This window comes from Anomalospiza imberbis, chromosome 7, assembly GCF_031753505.1.
Source record: "Anomalospiza imberbis isolate Cuckoo-Finch-1a 21T00152 chromosome 7, ASM3175350v1, whole genome shotgun sequence".
Lineage (NCBI taxonomy): Eukaryota > Metazoa > Chordata > Aves > Passeriformes > Viduidae > Anomalospiza > Anomalospiza imberbis.
Genome location: NC_089687.1, coordinates 29,800,702 through 29,818,064, shown reverse-complemented (window position 1 = coordinate 29,818,064; position 17,363 = coordinate 29,800,702). Strand labels below are relative to the sequence as shown.

The following is a 17,363-nucleotide window of genomic DNA, read 5'->3' as shown; positions in this document are numbered from 1 at the left end:
AAAATAGCATAGGAGAATTGTAAAAACAGCATTTAAAAATAGGGGAATTGAATTTATAACTTGTTCTAGAATAGTGTGTATTATTGTAACATGCAATTATATTGGTTAAAAAAGACCTCAACTCCCCCCAGGTTGCAGATTGATTTCATGGTTGTTTTGTAAGCTATTGCTCTGCTTCCTAGGGTATCTCTCAGGCTCTGTTCAGCACCGAATCCATTATAAACTACGCATTCAGATAGATGAAAGGTATTATAGGAAGCTTAACTTTGCTGCTATTGAGTGAATAACGATTTATAATTATTCCTTTTATGATGTTGAAGTTAGCTGGGCATGTGCCTACCAACCCATTTCCTTTTGTTCCTGGAGGTGTTGCTTTATAGCAGCAGTGGTTCTAGACATCTCTCAGACAGTAGATTTAAAAGAAAGCTGCAAGCACACCCTTGCTGGTCACAGCTCTAATTTACAGATTTTTACATGTGATTTACAGTCTGTTGTACCCTGTTTATTAATTTCACTAACCCTGAATTAAAGTAAAATCATCAACACAAAGAGACAGTCACAAGCTACTCTCTATTCTTTGCTGGGGCACTCAAATGAGAATGAAGAAAGAAAGAAAAGGAAAGTAGTATAAAGGTGGAAATGTTTAGAAATAATCTAGAAAGTTAAAATTAAAAAAACCCAAGAAATATAAAGAAAATAAACAAGAAATATAAAGGAAATAAACAAGAAATACAAAGAAAAATAAAAAGAAATAAACATAAAAGTTACTCATTATCTTCCTTTTTTTAAAACATCACTGAATCACTTCACTGTTTTAAAGACAGGTGTGAAGCAGCATTGCCTTTTATCTCCAGAACATCACCTGGTCGATTGTAAGTGATGGAAAGTGAAAGGCAAATAAGCACAAACAAATATGCAGATACAGGCAGAGCTTTGGTGAGTTTTAGCAAAGGCTTCTCCCTGATCTCTGGCTTTCCTTGTTTCACCTCTCCTGTACCTTCTGTGAACCATAGTCAAATTTCTCTCTGAAGTATTTTAATCTCTTGTCAGTAGTAATTTCTGCAATTGTCAGAGACTTGCTACTCCTCTCTTCTTTCTGTTCTTGGTGTCCCTGAAAATGTGTCTCCACATGTCTGCTTTTCTGCTGGATGTACATCAGTTTTGGTCTCTGCAGAAGAAAGATTTTGCCATAGAACACATGGTCCTGGTCTTGCTAAGAAGTCATCTGTTTTATCTTTTTTCTTGCTTCCATTAACAAGGAGTGGAGAAAAATGAATGAACAATCATAGAAGAGCAAGATTATATTTTCAGGAAAACACTGATATAATTACACAGAGATTTCAGACTGAAAACACTGACTTTGTGCAGTTCTCAACTGCTATTAATACAAAGCCAAACTGCTTTATTTGGGAAACCAAAGTCATAACTTTGTCAAGCAAAAGCAGAGTTTAATGGCAAATTCAGGATTATTAGTTCTTGCTCTGGAATTCTGGCTCCATCTAGTCTGAGTTCAGTTGCTTCTTCCTGAAAGCCTTTTTTAAAGATGGGATGATATCTAAGAATAGATCCCCACATGAGAGATAATACCCTAAAATTATGCTGATTTTTCAAGCTATACTCCACATTGTGGAAATAATGGGGAAAAAATGTAGTGATGAAAAGATAGGAAGAGTATTCCTAAAAATCTTTCATGCAAGAAATTAATATTATTCTACAGATGAGGAAAGTGTTGTAACTTATGAAGAAATGAGGCAGAGAGTTGTTCACTTCTCTTCACACACCCCAACACTGCAAAAGAGCTCTGGAGCGTGAAAAGCAGTGTGCTGCTGGAGTCACGACTGCACTCCCATGCCGGGAGTAGCAAACCCCTCTCTTAGGCGAGGGTGAGCTAATAGTGTGTGAGGAGGAAAAGCCCTGGTGACTCTGAGTGGATGTGACTGCTCCTCTGTGCATTCCTGTTAAAGTGCCAGTTGTTTGTTTTGACTGCACTTTCTTATTTCAAACAAAGGATATCAACAGCTTTAGATTCCAAAGCTTGCCCTGCTCTGTGAACAAATAAATTGTACTACACTTAGCACATTGAAAATTCATAGAATTTGTGAAGGCATAGGCTTAAGGCATGCTTGCCATTACTCACTGCATATTTATTCAAGTTCTCTAAGCCTGGTTACAGCTGCTGGCTGCACTCAGGTCAACAGCATCACATAATAATGTTGAACTGTATTAACTGCATAAATAAGAGATTTTAACAGTGGGCTCCATTTGAAGAAGGGGTCAGCAGCGTTAAGCTAAGGGCAAAATTATTCTCAAATCTTCACTCTACATCTATATTTCTGTAATCCAGCTTCCTAATGTACTAAGAGAAAAACAGAAGTGCTGCGCTGATATGAGACAAGTAATGAACAAATCTACCTTGAAAATAGATCTGATTAATTTTTTCCTTCCCAGAGAAAACATCTTTTCTTTTCGAGAAAAACTGAATTTCAACTCATGTTTTTTTATTCTAAATCTATTCTTCTGTGCTGATAATATTGTATGCATTATTAATTCCGAGTGAGATACTCCAGGCAGTCTAGAATGACATGAAATAACAGCTGTGAAGCTATAACTGAATTATAGCTGCTCTAAGACAAATGTCCAACTATTTTTATTCATCCCACCAAGAATGCTGATTTAGAAGTAAGGCCCTTTTAAGGCCCTTGAAACTCCTTTAAGCACAACTCTTTCCAGCTATTTTTTTCTGTACTGAGAAAACTTCTGATTTTAAACTGGAATGTGGTACGTCTTTATTCATTGCCTAGTGGTTTCAAGAAAGAAATAATAATTGATAGTATTACCTGAAATATTGTGTGCATAGTTAGCCTGAGAATTTCTATCCAAATAATTCATAGTATAAAACACTATGGAGATGATGGAAAAAAAGAGGAAGTGCTCCTAAAATCAGAATCCCTGAGATTAATGGCATGATTCTGACTAAGATTAAATAAACTGACTCCACTGACTTTTGAAGAAGGGTAAAGCCTTCTTCAAATGAGAAGTGAAAAAAAAGACAAAGATAAGAGGTAAAAAAAAAAATGACACAAGTGGACATCTGATGAGATTCTTCAATTCAATACTGGCTCTGATTACAATCAGTCTTTTGATTGCAGAACTCCACGGCTTACTCTAAGGTGATATGCAAGAATAGCAAGCAACACTTTGTGGTCCATATCCTATTCATTCACAATTATTTTAACATTAAATTGTGGTGCTTGGATATAAAATACAGGTAAAACAGTCCCAGTTCTCTCTCCCTCATTCTTTGTCAGTGTTTAGCCTCTCTGAAACCAAATCTAGTGTGTCAGTGAACTACATAGAAAAGATCCTTCCCTTGATTTTGCTCTCTGGAGACAGAGCAACAAGTTCCTTACATTTTTTGAAAATACTTCTTCAGCAGGGTGAGCACGGTCTGAGGAATCACTCGACTGAGCGAGGCTGACTCTCAGGTCCCGGGAGACCCCCTCAGAAGGAAGGAAAGAGACAGGTGTTTTCCATCTTCAGTGAGTGCTAGCTTATTGCTTTCCCATTCACAGGCTGCAAGTTGCAGCTCTTCCTTGCCTCCCCATGTTCTGGGTAGGAATTTTAGCAGGCAGATGCAGCATTACTGTACTTCAAGTCTGTGACCTTTCTCCACCCTGCAGTGCTGGGCTCTGAGCTGGATTCTTCATGAGGGATGAGCTGGGTGAGTGAGAAATATGTCCGGCTTTGCCAAAGCCACACATCAGCTGTGGCTGTGAGACAAGAATGGATGTAAAGTTTCATTTATTAGTGCTGCCAAAGCTGAGAAACAGCAAGATATTTTACTCTTGTATTAAGAGATTGCATGGAAAAGATGTACGAAGTATGCAAGTAATTCCCTTTCCTTTGGGGGTGGGAGGTCATTAATAGCTATTTCCAAGCCTGTAATAAAGCTGTTTATGTTCACCCTATGGCTAGCACTGTTCTGGAGCTGCCCTCAATCCCTCATCATTAGACATTATCCAATGCTTTAATCAATGATGCTCTCACACCTAGGAAGGTAAGGTATCATGGGCAAGTCACAGGTTGACACAGTTCATACCAAATTGAGTTAAAAGAGACCTGTGAAAACATATTTTATCTTTACAACTGAGCATAAACTGCTGAAGCAAGGGATAGCCTTTTAACAGGTATTAATGTGCTAATCTGCTGTTGAAATTACATCCACAGTCTCTTCAGAAATTATGACCTCTTGCATGTATTAGAATAATATCTGCTGGAGATACAAAACATGTTTAGTGACGGGGTATAAAAACCTCTTGATTTTCAAACTGTATGAACAGGACCCAGATTATTTACTTTCACAGCCATGATTTTGTACTGGAGTTAATAGTAGGTTAAAATGACATTAGTTCACCACCTATTTCTCCAAATTGCTCACGCAGAAAAACACATGGTGGAATTTTATAAATATACAACAGTTAATACTAAATTAGAGCCCTTTGAAAAATTCTGGTCCAAACCCATGTTCTACTACTAGTAATTTAGTTATTCACAAAGCTATACACTTTCAAACCACTAATTTGTTTTATAGATCAAGCATAAATAAGGTTCCTCAAGCAGGCCTTTAAATATCAGACTGGAGACACACTTTAAAAGGTCAGAAAATAACTCTCCTAGCAGCACTGATCCTGTTTGGAAAGGCAGGTTATTTCCTCTCTCTAATGACCAAGAAGTAGTTTCATGATAATTTACAGTGTTTCAGGAAGATAGGAAGTAAGGGGAATCCAAAGGAAAAATTACATCCCTGTGCCCTGCTGGTCATCAGCTCCATAAAGAGGGGACACTGGCTAAAGAGAGCTGAATGTGTGGCAGCTACTTAATGGAGAAGGATGAACTTGGAAATTCCTTGCTGTCCTTTTCCATGGCATTAATCACTTGCCTTTGTGGGAATACCATCCCTGAGACTGCTGAGGGTAAGGACATTAGGCAAGGTTTGCTAATTAAAAAAAAACTTTTGGTCTGAACTCTTAAAATACTTCCACATCCATGAATATTTTTTTTACATTTGGAACAGGACCCTCACATTTAGACTTTTTAGGTATTTTTTCAGAATTCAGCAATATAGTTGCTGAAGTAAATACCTAATAAAGAAAATGTTTCCTTTATAGTTTATTGAAAAGTATGGATACTGTGAATTTATTGAGGTCACAGGAGTTTTTTGATAAGGTTGAACTATATCATGAAGCTTAACTAGGTTTTGCTGTTTTGTTATGGGCTTAGCTAATAAATACTAAAGTTCTCCAGCTTGGGAGAAGAAGAGGAAAATCCAGGCTGAGACTTCTATGCACACAACTCGTAATTACTGCTCACATCAACCAAAATCAGAAAAGAGGAGTGGGAAACTACAAAAAATTCAGGCAGACTAATCAGCGGCATAACAGGAAAATTAGAGAGCAGGGAAATGTATGTATATATTTATCTACAAAGAATAATAAATAAATAGAAAATTAATTTAAACTAAGTTTAATTATAAATAAAGTGTGATTATCTACAAACAATGTTACATTACTTTTTAATGTTTTTTGTTGAAATTATCTGTAATAATATTCAAATTCATGGGAGTTTTCAGATTTGGATATAGATTTAGACTTGGGCAGCTGAGAGACATTGAAAAGTCTGTGTAGAGAAAGTAAAAATGTATCTACTCTGGAAGATGGAAAATGCTGAATTTTGAAATCTGCTTTAATTTCATGCAGTCTCTGTTCCCTGCCAACAGCCCCTTGCCATGTCCTCATGCCCTCAAAATCCACACAGCAAATAAAACACTCAGCAAGAGGATAACCCTGTCTAAGCTTTATCTCCAGAGTTGGACTTGTGCTGCCTGGGGCTGTCAGTGCCATGTCGTAGTGATGCTTTTGGCCTGGAACGTGGTCCTGGGCCTCCTGTTCTCCTGACAGACATCAGTTTCCTGAGCTCAGCAAACTCCGAATCAAGGCGAGTTCCAACACAGAATTTTTAAAATTGCCTCTTAATTACTGTAGTTATGCTAAGAATAGAGAAGAGCAGCAAAACATCATTGCTAATGAAAAGTCATTGAACTAGCAAGACAGATAGATGCTTTTAATTCAATGACTTTAGATGCCAGAAGATTTTCTCATCTAGGCATCTGGGAATTAAAACCTTACCGAGCATAATTAAAGTGTTTGTCTGCCCTAACCTATAAAAGGTTTATCCACAATGCCAGTTACCATCTAATGAGAAAGGATATCTGCCAAAGAGAACAGTAGTCTATTTTTCTCCTGTATCTCTGCAAAGATGATCATCACAAGTAGTTGGAACAAATACAAATAATCAACCTCTTATTATTATAATTGTTTGTATAAAAGGGTTGCAGTTAAAGACTCATGATATAAATCAGCAGTCTATTTATGCTGTTAGTTATCAGGTGTGCAATTACGCACATTTATTCCCTTGAGTAATTGACCTTAGCCTTAAGTGGATGCCCTCTCCATCATGTTTACTCTGCTATTCTTTCCCATCCTCTAAACAGAATAACAGATCTATAAATCAGAGACATTAAAATAGCTCCAGAAAGACGCCAGGCTGTTTTTCAGCCTTCCTGCTCTCCAGACTGCCCAGTTACAGACTGCAGGGTGATGCCTCAAGGGCTATTTATTTACTCCCTTTTGTCTTTGCTGTGCCACCTTTTCAATTGTTGGGGATGGGTGATTTTAGGATTACCTGGCCAAGTCCCAGATACCGTTTCTACAACAGGAGATGTAATAGACCTGCTGTGATTATCTAAACCAAGAGAGCTCTATGATATACAGACAGATCAGCTTTAATACAGCTCAAGTGTCAGCATAGGCTTGCAGTCATTTTACCAACCATTTAAATGTGAAGGACAGAATTTGGGTAAGTAAAAAAGAATTCAAGCTGCTTCTTTAAAATAACTTTCATGAGAAATTGAAACTAGAATCCTGTTATAATAATTCTGTTTTCCTCATTTATGTAATATTTATATAAATGTTTATTTATGATGTCAGCTTGGGAATCCTATTATCTGGTATTCTCTACACACCAAGACAGCTTATTTTACAAACTCCTGCTTCCTACCAGTGGTAAAACACTACCTTTTTGGTTTCTATTGCATCTGTTGAATTACTCTCTTGAGAAAAGCCACAAAAGTAAGAATAACGCAGAAGAATGAAGCATATGCAACAGATGTGAGATGAGTCTATCCAGGTTGAAAGGATTCACTTCAAAGCCTTAAAAAAAATAAAATCTGCCCCATAAGCTAGTGAAGCCTGACCTTAGAAAGCTGATCTTAGCTTAGGAAACATTAAGAAAGGAAAGGAGAAAAAAGAAGAGAAAAAAGAAATACCAGAACTTTTCAAGACTTTATTACTCATTTTAGGCCTAAGCCCCCGAATAAAACAGATTTATATATTTTCCAGTCTGACAAAAGTTACCCTTCATAAATCAAAGGTTTCTTTCCTACTCAGCACTGTTGTCCCTGAGCACCTAAATTACAAGAGCCACTAAATTTCTGCAATTCACTTTCTTAGGCAAGGCTCTTTCAGTCTTTATAGCAATTAGGTACATCCCAAGGAGTCCCTTGATCCATTTTCTGCTGGGGCTCGTAATCCTATCTATCAACACCAACCACCTGCACTTGGAAAACAACAGCCCTTGCTTCAGCAGTGGCCTGGCCAGTCCTTGTTCTCCTCTGCTGCAGCCAGGAAAAGGGTAATATCAGCTGGGCTGCCAAAGACCTGTTGATAATAAACAGTTATGTCCTTCCCACAGAGAGTCCATATGCTTTTGATCTGCCTGACCTGAAGCAGCCCTGTACTTGTCTTGCAGCTATTTCACTGCTTTGAGGGTACTATGATTGTAAGAACATCTGTCAAATGAAGTCATGACACAGGACTGTTTTATAGCTAACATCTTTGGGAACAAGCAAACTTACATGCCTGAAACCGAGTCAGACATCTAAATGTTCCAATTTGTCCATGTTGAGATTAAAGCCTATTAAAAACGCACACAAAATTAAACACAACACTTAGGGGTGAAATCCAAAGCTGTAAACCATGCAGGGCTGGCTGTGGAGGGAGCCACACCTCACCCTCAATGTTCAGTATTAGCAGTACTTACGTGCACATCCTCCTGCTCCTCAGCCCTGAAAGGTCATGGAGGAACTCAGATCCCTCTCAGGTTACACCCATCCAATTTTAAGATGCTTTTCTTTAAGGCTAAACCCTCCCAGGGGTCAGATCTCAGTGAATATTCCTGTATAACGTTCCCATATGAAATTTTGCCGAGCTTATTTTACAGAAAATATAAGCTTGTTTGGGTTTGTGTCATGAGGAGACAACTGGAAATTCCTGCTCTCACTTTGTTCTTGCAGTGCATTTAATAGGGTGCCAGTGGGACATACATGTAATGATTTTATGGCATCAAATCAGATAGACTGTCTCTTAGTTACCTTGCAACTCCCTCCGAATGTCTATTTTTATGTTATCTTGTATATTTTACATTTGTTATTAGTTATAGCATATGTGTGACTCTCCTATTTGATTACTCCTTAGCTCATGTAAAGATCAGATAAGCAGCTTCATCAGCAGCTATAGTGACTACATCTACTATCTGATTTACTGGGTACTCCAGTGCTGCCATGTCAATCTTCCCACCATATATCTAGGTGTAACTTTAGCTTATATATAATTTTCCTAGGCTGAAGAACATCTCATTTACTCCTTCAAACTGTTCTTCTAAGCCTGATCTCCTCAGGTCACTCCTCCTACTTTGCATCACTTCCCAATTTAATACATTCAAATGCCTTGATTATTATAAAAGTTTTGTCCTTCAGAAAGTCAGATGGGTTCGGTAATGTTGTTTTACAAAGTGATGCCAAATCCCAAGGGTTCGAGCTTGACTTCTTCAAGGGACAAGGTAATGATGTTGAAAATGATTCCATTGTGCCATCTAAGTATTACCCTTATTAATCAATCCTCAAAGCATGTTAGGAATGCTAAAATCTGCTAATACTTCTTCTTTAATTAACATTACTGAATTCATGCATTGCTTTCAAACTAAAATAAATCCAAAGCTTCTCTAATATTGTGGGATTCTTTCTGTTTGAAAATAATCAGATAAAAGTAATATTTGCAAATGCACATATTGCTTCATCAAAGATATTATTAATGTCTTTTAAAAGTAAGAGTGAAACATGACCTCTGTGTATGCCCTGCTTCATGTAAGCATTTCCACTGACATCTGTGGGCACTAGGTAAATCTCTGGCCATTCTGTAAATGTTAATTTTGCATTAAGCAAAAATTAGCACAACTGTTATGTTCCAAAGAGGAGAAATTGATGCTCCCTAAACAAGGCAAAAGTCCAGCTCACAGCACAGGCTGAGTGTCCTTCCCAAGCAAAAAACTACCATATTTTCATCACATCAGAAGTAAAGGCATTTCCTCAGCCATTGTCAGAAATTGATACATCATTTCAGTGGGAGGGGAAAATAAATACAAAAGAAATGTCCTCAAATGGAAATCTGGAATATAAAATTTCAGTACAAATGATTAATATTTTGCAAAATAATTAGCAAGTGAATCATCATCTTATCATCAGGTGTGTCAGGCAGTCTTAATAGTAACCTGTCAAAACAGCAGTAGAAAATAAGTGAAAAATGAGATCATATTGAAGTTGTTCAGAGAGAGATGCATTACAAAGTCATTATAGTCATCCTAGAAGCAGGTGCTTGCAGCTCCAAGATTTCAACACTCGGTTAAAAGAAGAGATTACATATGTAAAGAGCCATTCCCTGTGGCATATGATGTCCACAAAAGGACAAGAATTTTAATCACACACACAAGTAACAGCAGATATATGCTGGTTAAAGTACACCTTAAGAGGTCTTGGAATTTCTCTCCATGCTTTCAGCATCATACCGGATATGATAGATATACCCTGGAAGTGAATATTTGAAGGTGTTCCTCTCCATTTCTCCTCACTATTGAGGCTCAAAAAAGTCTCTCAGTGCCTCGCAACTTCAAGAAAACAACATTCCCATTACCACTGTGGAAAATACCCCAGGATTCCTATTTTTTCAGGAAATTTAGGGATCTGACAATCAGAATGAAACATTTCATGTGAAATCCTTTAGCCCCACAAATGCAACAATGCCCCTAAGTCAAAGTTCATCACAGGTAATTTTCTGTGGAATTTAGTTCTGGTAGAGGTGAATTCAATATTGCAATGAAAGTGGAAGGTATTTTTATTAAAAGGTCAGTCTGGAGTTAACACTTTTCCTTCTGTACATATGAACAGCTGTAATTAGGACTACTTTATTATGTAGCTATATAACTGTATCCATGTATGAGAGATCTCATCATCCCAGACACAATAATTGCATCCATATGTATATGTAGCTGCAGTCTTACAGTCAAATTGTGGCCGCCTAAAATTCAACCCTGGTGAAAATACAGCAGGCAGCTGCCTTCCCTGCTGTGAAAATATTCCTCACCAAAAAGATTTTGTCAAAAAGAAATTATTGTTATGTAAGAATTACTAAAGTCTTTGAGCAGCATCCTGGGGAGGCCACAGGACACAGTGCTGCATTTAAAGTAATTCCTACATAAATACATCATCTATTATAAACAATTAGAAACCTGTCATTAGTCACACCAGAGGTGTTCTTGCTTCTTGGCTATTGGTTAATGGCTTCAAAGTAAAGCACCTTCTACAGCTCCAGGGAGATTATTCCATAATATATTGATACACCTTAAAATAGACCAGTTCCTGTAAAGACTGGTGCATGACAAAGATTTTTGTGGGCTTTTTTACCTTTAGAGGCCAGGAAAAACTTACATAAGTCTTCCATGTGCTAATACAAGCCCTCTGCACACTCTGCTACCAGGCTGTCCAGTCTCTTCTTAAAAGGACAATTTCTGCCTGCCAAAATAAATGATAAAAATACAACACATATTTGGACAAACAGGTGGATTTTGCAAGGGAACAAGCAAAGTTTGTTACATCTGTGCCACCATTCAGGGCCTAATGATATGAATGCAACAGCACTTCTGATTCTTCAGGACTAAGACTAATGTTCCTCTTTTTTTCTCTGGGCTCTAAAATATACCTTTTACACAAAGAAAGTCAGCCCACAGTGAAACGTGGTAAGCAATCACTGATCTGGAAAACAGCCACTCGAAATGACTTTGCTGCTACCCACTGGCTGAGTCACTGAGGTGGGCGACTCAATGTAATTTTGAAAACATTTTTGATTATGTTGTGGGCTCGCCATGAACATTTATTTTCCTGCTTTTATGGAATTAGGACACTTTTCAGGGACAAAATGTCTCACCATGTCTAGGAGAGAGAAGAGAAAGTGAGAGAAGTCCACAAGTCTTGTAAGAAAGATTTGTGACAAGAAACAATTGGAATCTGAAAAAGAAAGTATCCCCTTAGATAATAGCATAATATTAATGTTTATGGTAAGCCATTCCTGAAACAAGTGAATAGGAAGGAACAAGAAAAGGTGATTGTGAAAGGTATGGGAAAAGCAGTAACAGTATCTACTTATTTACCTAATTCTGCTGCAATTTTTAAAAGGAATTTCAAGTGAAGAGAAGGAACATCTCCATCTCCTATCTGAGTGCTCCTGTGCATGTGCTCATGCACTTTTTACAGAGATATTAATTACATTTTTAATTTTAAAGAAAAATAATAAATCTGATTGAAAATATTGGCAGGAAAGGAAACAAAAAAATTGGCTGGATTTCTGATTTAATTGAATACAAAAATGCATTTTTATCTTTTTTCAGAAATTCTGCAGTTTTCCACCAACAGGATTTGGTTCCAAACCAATACAATAGATCAAAGATCAACCACACAAATATGTAAGCAATGGTAATGTAAAGTATTTTTTCTGATTTCCTTTCCAAATATCTGATGTTATCTTTGATCAGAATGTCGCCTTCATGCTGCCTATATTTGTTGACTACGTATCTAGTCGGTGAAGATTTGCCCAAGCTTCTGAAGAATAAAAGAAACAAATATTGTTTGAGCTAAATTCTTAAATAAACATATAATGATGGAACTGATTCCCTAAAGAATTCACTTTTGTCCTTGACATTTTGGTCCAGGTTATCTCAGTCCAGCCACATTCAGGGCAAAGCAAATCTATGACCCTTTTATGAGATGCTGTAATAATTACAGACATGATGGTATTTCATCCATGTGAGACTTAATTTGCACCTCAATCTTTCTCAATAGTAGATACGACAAATTCAGGAAACACACACAAGATTTTTCTCAACAAATAATGGGATATATCACCCACTTCTGTGAAAAAAAAAAAAAAAAAAAAAGAAAGTCTGAAAATAAAACCACTCTCAGCTATATGCTGGATAGTATCCAAGGAAACTATATCAAGCTCTTTGTGTGAGTAAGGAAAAAGTCATGCATTAAGGGTCTTGTTTCTTTCATCATTCTCCACTATTACCTGTCTAACAGCAGACCCACACACAAGCACCTGACTCACAATTAGGAGACAATACAGCTGTGTGTGGAATGGGGCTGAGAATCAAACATAATAGTCACTAGCAGAGGTCACAACTATGTAAAAATTACTGAGATCTAGCTTATTTCTCAGATTGTATGTCTCAAATCTGATTTACCAAGCATTTCAGACAATAAAAATACAGAATTGGTTTTGTACACTCTTCACAACTTGAGAATTTAAATCAAGAGATTATACAAAAGATGGAGGTGTCAAAGCTGGGGTCTCTCACTTCACAGACATTGGATGACATCAAGGTGAAAGTTATTTATTTAATTTGGAGGTGCTGGTTTAGGTTTTCTTAATGTATTTTCATGCAGCTACATAACACCTGAAAAAATGTGAAGTTCCAAAGCCTGTCAGTTTTATACTAGTGCTGTATTTTGTCACATTGTCAAGCTGCAAGTATATTGTAATTGTCAAAATGACATTGTTGAACCTGCCATGTGACACAATAACCTTGGGTTTTGCATATGCTGCTGTCGGTTCAGAAGTGAAGCAGCTGAGCTGATCTGGCTTTAATAATCTTCCTAAGTTCCCACAATTTACTGTTACTCAGCAGCCAGTCCTGTAGAAAGTAATAATCCAGTGACTGAACCCATTTATCTATGAACCTTCCCTTCACAGACCTCATAATTTATATCCATAAGGTGTCCTTCAAAATGGATAGAGATTGATGGTAGAACAAGAACCATACTTTAACAGCCATTGTATGAAAGACTCCCTCTTTAGGCAAATCCAGGCTCTGATCTCAATTAGGCAAAGGGGATCTAAATCCCCCTCAGCACAAGCACTGCACAGATGCAGGAGCTGGGACACTGAGTCATGACTGCCAGGCTGGCTTAAATGCACAGTTGAGGCCCAGAGCAGCTCATGCACTGCATGTTCCTGGGGACAACCAAACTGCCCAGGAATGATTCCTTGTTTCCCTGAAGTTCTGACTTCCACAGGATTCTAAAACATGGTTCTAAACCTACCAACTTAACTTTGGTGAATGGTCAAATCTATTCATTTCTCTCAGATAAGCATCATTTAGGGCAAAAATGCTCTTACTGTACCAATGGTTGCTCAGAGCTGACTGTTTTGGAGGAGTTTATTTTACATCATTGATTTGGAACAAAGGCCATATCTTGGTAGTTGAAAAAGAGTAAACATTAGCTCAATTTTCCATTTCTTCCCTAGGCTCCCAATAATTCTTTGCTCTTACAAGATTTGCACTTGCAATTCTTCTACACTTACAAGATGGTATGTCCCTGAATCACTCAAACACTAAAACGATCACTAATTTAGTCTGAAAATTCCGTATAGAGACTGATTCAGAGTGCATTGTTTGTAAAAACATCTTTCCATTGAGTACACAGGACAATTGTGGAGTTTTCTGCCTTATTTTAGACTCTTTCAAGTTAAGGATTGAGAGTAATTGTAATTATTTTAAATTTGCCAAAGGGACAATGAACCACAAAGATAAAGCAATTTGCTTGGGCTCATTTCTAACCCATCATCTGAAGTACTAGGAATTTAACTTTCAATTCTTGATGAACTAGGCTGTAGCCTATAAAGCTTGATCATGACAGGGGATAGTTTCTTATTCTTGAGAGCATTTTCTTATCTGTTTTGATAATTTTTTATATTCAATCTCTCACAACAAAGTTGGGAAGAATGCATTTTTCCAAATCACAGGTGCCTGATGATTAGCAACTTTTCTCTCAGAATGTTATTCACAATGTTTGAAATATCTTCAGACTGAGTACTGAAAAACACTCCTTTTGGAGCTAGCCTGGAACATTCACCTGAGAGCCCAGAAGCTGTAAAACCACCTGATGGCAATATCACCAATAACATGCAAAATTATTTTTGCACTTTGTTGATGCCCTGTTAATTAAAAAAAAAAAAAAAATTGATGCAGAAGGGCACACTTGCAGAGGTGCATGTGTTTTGGTCTTCACTTTCTTGTCTTGATCTTCCTTTCTACGTTAAACATTTTAGGTGTATGTGTAAACAGGAAAGAATAAAACTGGAAGCCCTGGTAGAATTGCCAGGCCTTGCAGTATAAAGGATGATGGTTACTTCTTGATTCCTCAGAGCAAATGCTTTGCTGCTCACGCAAATCTTGAGTTACTGAAATTTCAGTGTGACTCAAGTCCCTTCTTTCTCCATGGGGTTTCACTAAATGGCTAAAAATACGACTGAAAAATATAAGTGCCATTAAGCAAGATTCACTGGAGCTGATCTTTAGATGTAGACTCTGGTATTTGGGTACAATGGCATTTCAGGAAAGCTACTAAAAGAGCCTACAAGTGTAATTCTATGCATGCACCACAGTGGGCATTGAAAAACATCGACAATGCACACTATCCTTTCCTCCTCCTTGCTGTGTCAGCTGACATCTACACAGGTCTCACAGGGAAAGAGGAGAACTTATGGCTCCACTGGCTTCAGAAAGAACTGTCCTACCTAAAGCACAGCATCACTGAGATGCACTCACTTTCATGGTCATCTGCAGGGAAGTAAATTGAATGTTAATGTGACTGATTTTAGTCCATGCTTCACTTAAAAAATGGGGCCAGGTCTCAGTTGGGAGAATTTAATTAAAGCAACCTTCCAGCAAGATAATTATACACCTTTTCTTTTCCACTGGGCCTTTCTAGTCCTTAAACTTCAGTTAATAATAGCACAATAAACAAAAATTTCTACTTTTTTGGTGAACTAGCAACATGGTGAACCTGAAGAGTATCTGGGTGGCTTTTCTGACTACTGGAGCTCTCAAAACCTGATATCAGCTTTACTGTTAGATTCATTCCTCATATTGAAAATGAGTTCTACTCCTAGCTGAACTATTATACTACCACCAGTAGAATAACTGCTTGCTCTTCTGATGCTTTCACCCACAGGCCTGATTATCTTTTTGACAAAGGATGTAAGTAGAATTACTGTAACTTACCAAGGAAAAAACAACTGCATGAAAATCAAGAAGACTAATAGGGACAGATATATTTGGGGTCTTCCATTTTCATTCAATATTCTAGGCTCTGCATTACTTATCCATGAATTTTGGATATGAAACCTGAAATATTTTGACTTAATGGAGGCTCAAAGTTGGTGGGATATGTTTACATGTAAAATACCAGGGTTGCTTACTCTCTTAGTAGAGGATTCCATTACCCACCTATTAAAAGTCAGATGTGTCACCACCTCACTTAGACATTAAAATTTCGCTAGAGATTTTTTTTTTCAATTAGGAAAAACAAACTGAAAATTATATCTGTATGTATATTAATAGGGTAGTAATTAGCATTTTTTTTCTTTGTGCTTCAGATACCTTATGGAATCGATTCCTAATTCATGAAGATGGTTTTGGGAAGGCATAACTAGTCCAGATGCCACAGAGAGATATATATGTAATCTAATTTCACAGATGTGAATTCCAAAATATGTCTTAAGAGAATAAATTTCATAATGCCCTTGAGCACAAGATGGTTATTGTCAGAATTATCTCCTATACCAGAGGAAGAGCAATAATGACAGAGCGGTTTAAGACTTGCTTTTATCAGACATGAAGATATACAAATTAGGATTGGCTGGATCTCTAATAAATAAATTATTGCTTGAGGCAATCAACCTTCAATCATCCATACAATCATGAGCATTTCATTTAAACTAAAAAACAACATCAAAGTTCCTCGGGGAAAAGATTGCTTTTCTCTGTGGCTGGGCTGCAAACTGTAATGATACCACAGCTAAAACTCACTGTTTTCTCTAGTACAGTCATTACTTACCATTTGAGGGAGAAAACCCCACAACATGTTTGTCCTGTCATCTCCCCAGACTACTTGGATTCCCATTTTTCTGCCGCTTTGTTTTGTTCACCTTGTGAACTATAGCCTCCTTCAATTCTTTATGGATGTTTGGGAGCCTAGTGACATTTGAGGATAACTAAGGGCCACCACATAGCTGAGAAGAAAAAGTAAAAAATAAGACAAGTTAGACTACTGCAGTAACACAGAACTACTTGCAAAAGCACAGAAATAAGAGCAGGGTGTGGACCCAACTTTGTGCACCCTGCATTCAGCAGCCTGCATTCAACAGCCTGCCTTCTTTCTCTTTTCAATCAGATACCATGCCTGCATCAGGAAATGGAGTTGAAATAATCTTCAGATATTTTATGTGTCACAATGTAACTTTTCTCTTGAAATGCACAATTTCCTTATCAAAAAGAATAAAAATGCTCACTGTTTTTCAGGAAGTATATTATAAAATCCTATTTGATGTGAATTGTTCTACAAACTAGAAATGATTGCTGCTTACATTACTTTAAAAATATCAAAAAGAAGATTGTAGTACCTGTTAGCCTTATATAAATAGTATTTCTGTTCTTTGTGACACATGAAGGCAACGAAAGAAAAAAATTATTCATTTTCTAGGCATTCTTAGTTTTCTTCCTACCATAATGAACCACAGCACTTATTTTTACTAATAGGGGACACAGGGTGTTTCTTAACAAAGCTGTTAGGTTTGTAACCCATTATCCTGATTTTTCTGTGCTGGCTTATAAAAAATTAGCTGTCACTAACATGGGAATATGTAGCAAATATGTCAAAGTTTAGCATGTTTCAAGCCAGCTCAGGACACTACAGGCTCTTTTACCAGAAGTCACAGCAGACAGACTATAAATACTGGAAATTGCTTTTCTTCTTATTTAAAATTTTTAATGAATGTTCATTTCCTTTAAATTTGTAGATACCCTAAGTTAACATAATAGGATTCAGGACTTTTCATGCATTAGGATGAAACAAC

At 37.1% G+C, this 17,363-nt stretch overlaps 1 long non-coding RNA gene across 1 annotated transcript in view; it reads right to left on the bottom strand.

The window, feature by feature from the left end:
- LOC137477366 (uncharacterized) overlaps positions 1-17,363 on the bottom strand; it is a 33,268-nt gene that overhangs the window by 13,277 nt on the left and 2,628 nt on the right. The window contains exons 3-4 of the long non-coding RNA XR_011000959.1: positions 12,225-12,352; positions 9,976-10,107 (exon numbers count right to left, since the gene is read on the bottom strand). This is a non-coding gene — a long non-coding RNA (uncharacterized lncRNA). The remainder of the gene's footprint in view (positions 1-9,975; positions 10,108-12,224; positions 12,353-17,363) is intronic.